The sequence below is a fragment of the Corylus avellana genome, chromosome ca6 (assembly GCF_901000735.1).
Source record: "Corylus avellana chromosome ca6, CavTom2PMs-1.0".
In the NCBI taxonomy this organism is placed as follows: domain Eukaryota; kingdom Viridiplantae; phylum Streptophyta; class Magnoliopsida; order Fagales; family Betulaceae; genus Corylus; species Corylus avellana.
Window position 1 is genome coordinate 2319878 of NC_081546.1, and position 9184 is coordinate 2329061.

Sequence of the window (9184 nt, forward strand, 5' to 3'; positions counted from 1 at the left end):
ATATTAAAACATTGCAGTTTTATTACAAATTAGTTTTTCAGACCAAACGAATTCAAATGTGAATCAACCATTAGAAATAGATAAGGATACAGATAAAACTACTATGCTAATAAATATCTACATTTAAATGTAAATGTTTAAATTCAAGTTTGTAGTGTTATTTCTTGTAAATGGATTGTAACTACATTTGTTATATCTACCTACATTAAGGGTAAGGAAGTCAAATTACAACATCATTGTATTGTATTATTCCTTACACTATAGCTGAGGAAATTATATTAATTTCTTAAACTTCAAGAAGTAAAATGAATATTGAATGGGGTTAAAAAGAGAGAGAAGGTGGAGGATTATCATTCACTGTTGTCTTTAACGTTGCACAAGAGCAGAGGTTGGATATGAATAAAGTCCAAAGAGAATTAGTTGAGTGAAAATATATACAAAAAGAGTTTGGGGGGATGAATATTAAAGTTTGGGGGGACGCTCGTTATGGAAAACCTCGAATATTTGGGTTTTTTTTCTTTTTTTTTAAAGCCCCTAATAAGAGGGTTTGAAAAAACTTTTGGGAATGTCCCCCCAATACAGAATGATGGTCCACCCCTGAATTCATTTGAGTCCTAAAATTACACAACATGTTTTAGAGCATGTTTGAGATTATGTTTGAGAAATTGAGTTTTTAAGTCAAAAAAACATTTTTTTGGCAAAATCTTCATTTTTAAGTTTTTGCCCAAAAGTGTGTTTTGGTCATTTTTAAGCTTTTTAGGCTCTTGAAAGTGCTTTCAATTTTTTTTTTTTACCAAACGAATATTTTTTTTTCTTTAAACAAACTTTTTAAGTGTTAAACGCATTTTTAGGCCTCTCGAACGCACTCCCAAACTTTTTGGTTAGACCGTGGCGCTTGAGATGTCTAGCTTATATGAAGCCTACTAAATTAATATTAGATTTTTCTACTTGGAAAAGAAGCAAAGAAGAGTATATTTTCCAACTTGAAATTATTTTGGCCATAAAAATCATGTTGTAAATTTTGAATCCCATACTTCTTATATTTTCAAAATCCAAACTTTTTTTTTCCCCCCAAAAAAATGCTTGAATTTTTACCACATCCTTATAAATTCATATGGTAATCCATATTTTATTGAATTGAGTACTGTTGAAATAATGATTATGGGGGAATAAACGGAAGTAATATAGAGAAAATGAACACAAAAAACTTTCGGGTGGTTCGGTGTTAGACACCTACGTCCACCACTCAGAATACCCCTAAGGGCTACATTGTGCTCATTAACTTAATTTGTCTACAATACAAAGGTCCCTATTTATAGGGCAATGTCTAAATACAAGTTTGGTAATCAAATCTCCTTGATTTGATTACAATCTCAATATATGATTACAATTAACCCACAAATAGAGAATATTTCAATATCAGCATAATTATGGAATATATGGAAAATATAATATATTTTCCATATATTCTAACAAGTACCACATAAACTATTACGTAATAGTATATATTTTAATGGTTAATGTGATAAATGTCAAATTAATTTATAACGGTAGACAACATGCAAAGGTTACCTTCACCACCACCCTTGTCCCCATCGTGTCGCTCGCCATGCCTCTCTATCGTGCTGCTCTGTTGTTCCAACCTTCCTATTATGGCCTAAATATGTCTACATCTAGCTGAATTTGGCCTCGATCTTTCCATATCTAGTCTAAATTTGCCAAAATATGCTCAGATTTAGCCCACATGCCTCCAACATGCCTCATTACTGTTTTCATCAGCCTTACCACAACTCCGTACATCCTTTTGATACCGTGTGTGAGCTCATGCACCACCCCGGCCACCGCTGCTCCTCACCACCAATGCTGTTGGTTTTTGGATTTTTGTTTATGTTTTGTAGTTTGCTTCAATTTTTTTTTTTTTTTTTTCAGTATTTGTTGGATTTAGTCTCCCTATGCGGCTGTGATTTTATCTTATTGTGGAGATTTTGTAACCATAATTCATTAATCCTCTTCGATACCTATTTTTTAATACCTTCCTTTCGGTAATTGTTGCAGTGTTCAAGTGAGTAAGCTTTTAGGCTTGCTTTAATAACCACTTTATAGGGCCCATTACTTGACTGTTTTTTTTCCCCAAGATCCAAAGAATCGGCCAATAACTTCAATTTTGTTTCATATTGATTTATGTAAGTAATTAAGGTTAATTGCAAAATATTTTCAATTATATTTTCATGATATTTATATATGGAACAAAAAGGGTATTCTGAAAATGACAAAAAGTTGTGAAGTACTGAGCCATAAACTATTTTATTGAGATGACTTGTGATTAATTATAGATTACCGTGAATTATCATTGTTGAAATTTATAATCAGGACTCTCTGGGACAGGCCGCATGTATAGAGGGGGCCGGTCGTGGTCATCAGCCACATGGTCCTCTCCAGCTTTCTCCTTCACAAAAAGTTGTTAAAAAGTGTTTTTTAAGCCTATAAGTTTGTTTAAAAGAACTGCTTGTCCGACTGACTGTTGTGTTGACTGTTCATGATCTCTTTTAATCATATAAGCTACGTTTGGCAAGGGGAGGTCCAGCACTGTAGTTGGAACGGTACTGTTCCAGCTACAGTGCTGTCTGACATCAATCTTGACTTTGCGATTTTTTTTTTATTTTTTATTTTTTTTAAAAAAGCAAAGCATTAAAATGGGGTTAAAAATTGCTGCACGTAATTAATTAATTAATTTTTTTTTTAAAACCAAGAAAGGGAGGAGAAACGATGGAGTTGAAACTCCGACCCTTACTGTGGTGTGGGACCACCGGTGACCAAAGAGACTTAACAATAAATGGGGTGGTCAGGGCGCATTTTGGCGAAGAGATGAGCTGGAACTCCCACCATGGTTCTCTTTAAAATATTTTGCTTTGAAAAAGAAAAAAAAAATTAAAAAAAAAATTAAAAAAAAAAAATTCACGTGGTGTCAGACAGCACTGTAGCTGGAACAGTACCGTTCCAGCTACAGTGCTGGACCTCCCCTTGCCAAACGTAGCTATAGAGTCATGCTATGCGGCTGCTAAATTGAGGTTACCTAGCGTTGGCTAAAAATTAAAAAATAACAATAATAAATAATTATGTTATTTTTTTTATTAGTTAAATTTTTATGAGTTAATTATTAAGTTTTAATGTCTCAAAATTTGTTTTTGAATTCAAAAATTAGAACTTATGAGTGAAATGTTAACTCTTTAAGGATGGTATCACTCAAAAGGGATTCGATTATCCTAAATTTAGTACTAATGCCTTAAATTTGATGCTAATACTTCAAATTTGAATTTCCCCTATAACATCTTTCTTCTTCGATTAAAAAAAAAAAAAAAAAGTGAAAAAATGGCTGACGCTTGGCTGACAAATTTGATAGCCAGAAATCTCGATATACTCAATCATATAATATTCTAAAAAGATATTCCATACATAATTAATTAAAATGCGTCATAATTAATTAGTGACCTCCACTTCATAAAACGTAGTCACTAGCTGATTGAGCTAAACCACTAACCACAAAATATTCTAAGTGGGGCAAGCATTTTTCAACTCCTTTAGCCATGCATTATCTTCGTCAAGTTCGTCATCTTCCTCACTGCATTATTACAGTCCATATGATTAACCCATTAAATTTTTATGGTTTCTCTCTAGAATTAATGTTTTAGTTGGGTCCAATTATACGATATAGCTAGCGTTTAGGTAATAGATAGTGTTGTTTGATCCTTACGAAATTTATACACCATAGGTAGACTCTACACCTCACCCTATATATATATATATATATATGACAGGTGAGTCCATAAATATCCTTTCCTCCTGACCTGTTTGAATTTCGATCAAATTCGAACGCCTTATTTGAAGAGATGACAGTTTTCGTTTTAAATTTTTTCTTTGTAAGCAACTTTAATTGCTCTTGTACTGCTCATATATATATAATGGTGCATGTGGTTTGTGGACCGTGCGAGTCGATGACAATTAATGCAGATTGCAGACCATCAAAAAATGACATGGATCATGGATGTTTCCAACGACTGGGACCACCGACCACGCCACGCGGTCTTCAGTCCCGGTCATCGTCATCCATCAATAAAACACTTTTGTGTACAATAATTTATCATCCACTTGCTTTCTCGCTTGACTTATGGACTGCAAATTCGCAAAGAGATGAATAATTTTAAATAATAATAATAATAATCATGGCATTTAATTCAGAGTGTTACTTTCGCTTCAACGTCTAAGACTTCCCAAAAAGTAAATGTGGGGTAGGTATGTATGACGAGGCTGGGACACCACTGGCCTGCTCATGTACTGATAGAGAAAGCAAACAGAATTGGCTGATGAGAGGCCAAAAATGAGTCTACGTCCCACAATCGAATCTAGCGCGCATTGGCTGATGAGTGTGCTTCTTGTTGTAAGTTTCTTCCCTTTCAACTGTGTATTAAAGAAGCATATACGCCTCCTAATTAAACCACCCCACATATAGAGAGCTAGCTAGAGAGAAGATGGAGCTGAGCATGGCCATGGGGAAGAAAATTGTGGGAGCTGACGTTCCGACGCCGTTGAAACCCAAGAAAGGGAGTGTAATTCCTCCAAAGAGAAGATTGGTGAAGAGGATGATGTTTGACTCCATACTTCAATCCATTGCTACTCTTCTTTGCCCTCATTGTCATCCTTCTCCCTCTGACATAGGAATCATTTCACCGCCCAACAAATCAACTGAGAATGTGAAGAATGTGAAGATTTTCCCCCACGGAGGACATCAACTATCTGCTGCAATTTCCAAATGACCATCATTGGATTGGATCACAACGCAAAAATGGATCAGCTTAAACTATATTTATAGTTTTTTTTCTTTTTTCTTTTTTCTTACATTTTTATGGTATGGGTCAAGATTGTACTTATTTACTTCAGTTGGTGAGTTGTTCTGTTTCAGGGGATACCATACGTTGGTGTACTGTGTACATTCTATAGCGTCAATTATCCCTGTGATTGCTATCGGGGTTACAGGAGAGATGCTTCACTTCATTCTAGTCCCCATCTCCTCACCATCTCGGGTTACAGTGTCTTACAGGTCTATTTAATGTGTGCTTTCTTTATAAAGAAACAAATATTTGACGTGCAATTTTTATTTCTTAATTAAGGTTTGGAGGCCAAGCCTTTTTACATAGAATATATGTTTATTTTAACCTTTTTGGGTGTTCGACTCCTTTTAAAAATTCCCCTGCACATCCAAACCAAACGGCACCATTTTCGCTCTCTCTCTCTCTCTTCTGCAGTCCTCAAAACTCCCCTCTCGTTTCCCGCTGCGCTCTCTTCACCATTTTCGCCAGTTCAGAACAAGAAGCTGTTGAAAAATTGGCTCATAGTAGTAAAAAAGAAAAGACTTTGTCTCTTTATCAAACTTGTCATACTCCTTATCTCCAAATACACCAGTATGAAGACTTCTCAAACAATGAAGTCTCTACACCTAAGAGTTGTAGCCGCACTTAGCCTTGCTTTAACTCTTTAGTTATTCCTTTTGTCAACAAAAAGAAGCAGCTGCATTAACTCTTTCATTATTTCTTCATTTGTCAACAGAAGGAGCAAGCAACAAAAGGAGTAGCCGTTGTTTTTTTGACTTCTTGAAAATAAAGGTTATAAATATCCATGGGTTTCACTGCAATAAGTAAGTAGAGAGAGTGCGCTGGTTTTTTTTTTTTTGTAGAGATTGAAAAACATTTGTATTGCTATGCAGAAATTAGGAAGAATCAGTATTGTTTTAAGTGTGAGAAATATTTAGGTGTATTTAGAGATTTGGGTTTGTGAGGGTTTTAACAATCTTTTGTCTTCCTTTTTCAATAAGTGAAATTTTATTATTGTGTAAATAAATTATCGAATCACGTAAATTTTATGTTCTTATTGTTATTGTTGTTATTATATTTATTTATTTTTAAACACTATATCACATTTATTCCGCTTAATTAATTGTGTGATATTCGCGAACTTTCGCGCAACATCAATAAAAAGACAACTACTTTCATTATTTCGTTTCTGTCTAGAATTTGTGGGTTTGTCCAATTTGTCCAAAACCACATGCGCAGGGGGTGGTAGTTGGACGGTTGGACCATCCCACATTAAGGGGGCGGCTCAGACCACTTTTCACGTGAGGGAATGGTTGACTCGTTTCCAAAATGCACTTGACATTGATGACAATAAAAGACAACAACTACTTTGATTTTTATTTATTTTTTCGGGATACTTAATTCTCTCGTTTCTGTCTACAATTTGAAGGTAGGTACAATGGTACACATAGGTAGCTTTTGCTAAAGGAAATGCAAAGGTAATTCATTCAATTTTTTTATTTTTTAATATTTTTTTACTTTTTACATTACATTAACCACTTTTTATTATTATTTAAATATAAAATTACTATAAATTTTTTTTTTTTTTTTATAAATTTTTTCATATCAAACATTATTATTTTTTCACTTTTTTTTAAAAAAATATTTTTACTTTTTTTTACGTCAATCAATTTTTGTTACAGTATCAAACCGAGACCAAAACGAAATCGTTTATTAGAAATGAGTTGTTTGAATTAATCCTTTCCAATTCCAACTCATATTTAATCTTTGATGAAAATCACATAATTACAATTTTGTTTTTTTAACGTTAAGCATATGGGTGGAATTATTCTTATTAGCCTACTTTAACTGCTCAGTAATGCTGATAAAATGGTGGAAGGTGGAATTTGCTCGTCCTAGTCAAGGAATTAAGACCCTCCAGATGCTAGCAAGTGAAGTACTTGATGATTCCACGCGGGCCAATTTGTCAAAACTGTAAAGTTAAAACCATTACCTCTCTCTCTCTCTCTGTCTCTCTCTGTCTCTGTCTCTGTGCTGAAGGCCCGCATCCAATCTACAACAAGGATTTATGGTTTAACACACATGACTTCGAAGTTCCGTGTGAGTGAGAGAAGTAATAAATGAAGGCTTATTTAATATTATATTTACCAGACATTTGCATTATATGTTAATTAGGAAACCAATTTCTTCTTTCAAATTTTTCCTGGTCTTTTATGCAATATATGTTATTACAATTTACCCTATTTGAAACATTTTTAGTCAAATTCAATAATGAAGCAGAAAGAAAACAAAAAGAAAGGGACTCAAATCCTAAAAGGAGCAGCTATAGCTAGTTAGTTAATAATATATTTAAAAAGTTTATAAACAAAAACAAAAATTATATTTCCTTAGCATGCATACATATGTTTAATTAATCCTTTTAACTTTTTTATGTTTGATGATGAGTTTTGTTTTGTTTTTTGTTTTTTGGTTTTTTTTATTGAAAATTAGAATCGTGAAACAACATGAAAAGAAAAAACTAAACTAAGAGGGATAGGGTGGATCTTTGTATTAGAAATGGGTCTTAGGCCTAACTCAACCCAAAAGCTAACTCAAGAGTTGAGGTTTTCTCTCACCCTTATAAATAACCCATCTCCTTAATACCCAAGTAATGTGGGACTTCCAACACGTCCCTTCATGTGTGGCAGGAGGACATCTAAGCCAACACGTGCAGCAATGGGAGACGGTGGGTCACAGCCAATTGAACCTGGCTCTGATACCATATGTAATACTCCTATTCCAAGCGATATGATATAGCCCGCTTTGGACCAAGCCCGCACGATTTTATTATTGGATTTACCCCCAAAAGGCCTAATCCAATCTGGGTTACACAAAACATTGAGAGGTATACCCACCTCTAGTTCCAGTGATGGTGTTAAAAAATTCGATACTAGCAACGTAGATAGGGAGGATTTGGATTTGAAGGCGGCGAGTTCTATTCGGTTGTGTCTGGCTAAGAACGTTCTTGCTAATGTGCAAGGGATGTCAATGGTAAATGAGCTTTGGGAGAAGCTCAAGGAGATGTATTAGACAAAGGAAATCTCTAATCGGGTGTACCTGAATGAGTAGTTTCATACACTGCGAATGGCTAAGGGTGCGACTATTTCAGACCATTTGAGTGTTCTCAATGGAATCGTCTCTGAACTTGAAGCTCTAGGAGTTAAAATGGACGATGAAGATAAGGCCTTGAGGCTTATCTTGTCTCTTTCGTCTTTCTATGAACATATGAAGCCAATTTTGATTCATGGGAAGAAGAATATTTTCTTCACAGAAATTACCAGCAAACTTCTGTCAGAGGAAAAAAGACTGAGTGGTGGACAAAATTCTACACCTGAGAACTCGGTGTTGGTAGTTGCAAACTGGAAGAAAAAGAACCCTATAAAGGGAAATATTGAATGCTGGGGGTGCGGGCAATCTGGACACCTTAAAAGAAATTGTCCAAAAAGAGGAGCAGGTTCAGCAGATTACTCCAGAAACACTAATATTGTTTCTCTCATTACAGAGAGAGAAGATGATGTTCTTTGATAAGGGCATGTACATTCTCTAGCATGACCGCTAAAATGTCAGGATAATGGATGTGTTCTATTAGCGGGTCCACATTTGCAAACAAGACATTGGTTTGGTTTTTTATATCGGGTATGTGGTGGAAAAGGGTGTCAATGGCTGATGAACTTCCGGGGGAACGCAGGATTTTTTCGACATGTGCCGAAAATGAAAATTCTTAGAATGGTTTTAATTCTAAGTGCATATGCTCTTTATGGTGGAGCATGACAATTCTTGAAGAATTATGATTGTTGGTGTAGACAACATTTTGTACCACATCCCAAGGCATGGGGATGGGCATTTGTCAAAGATGTTAACCTGAACTTTCAGGTGGAGGTTGCCAAATTTTTGCCAAAGTGGATATTGTTGATAATGGCCCAAATTGTCAACAAGTGTTTACTTCTTGGCCAATGATTGTTTACTTATTGGTCAAGGCTTGATTACACTTATGTGAACTTTTCTTGCCTTCCAAACGGAAGAGAGAGGGATAGTAGAGATGGTATCCGAGATAATGTCAGCAATTTTTCAATCTTGAACTAAAAAAGGCTACTAGAAGGCCATAATCACGATCTGAGAATCGCCCTTTAAAGTAAAACTGGAGAGCTTCATAGAGATTGTGAAAGAGACAGCAAGGAAAGCAGCCAAAGCCTCTCCATATGTAGGGTCACAAGGAGGACTGAGCTGAGAGAGAGCCTTGAGAATTTTTCCATTTGAATCTCGACAAACTGCACTTTGAA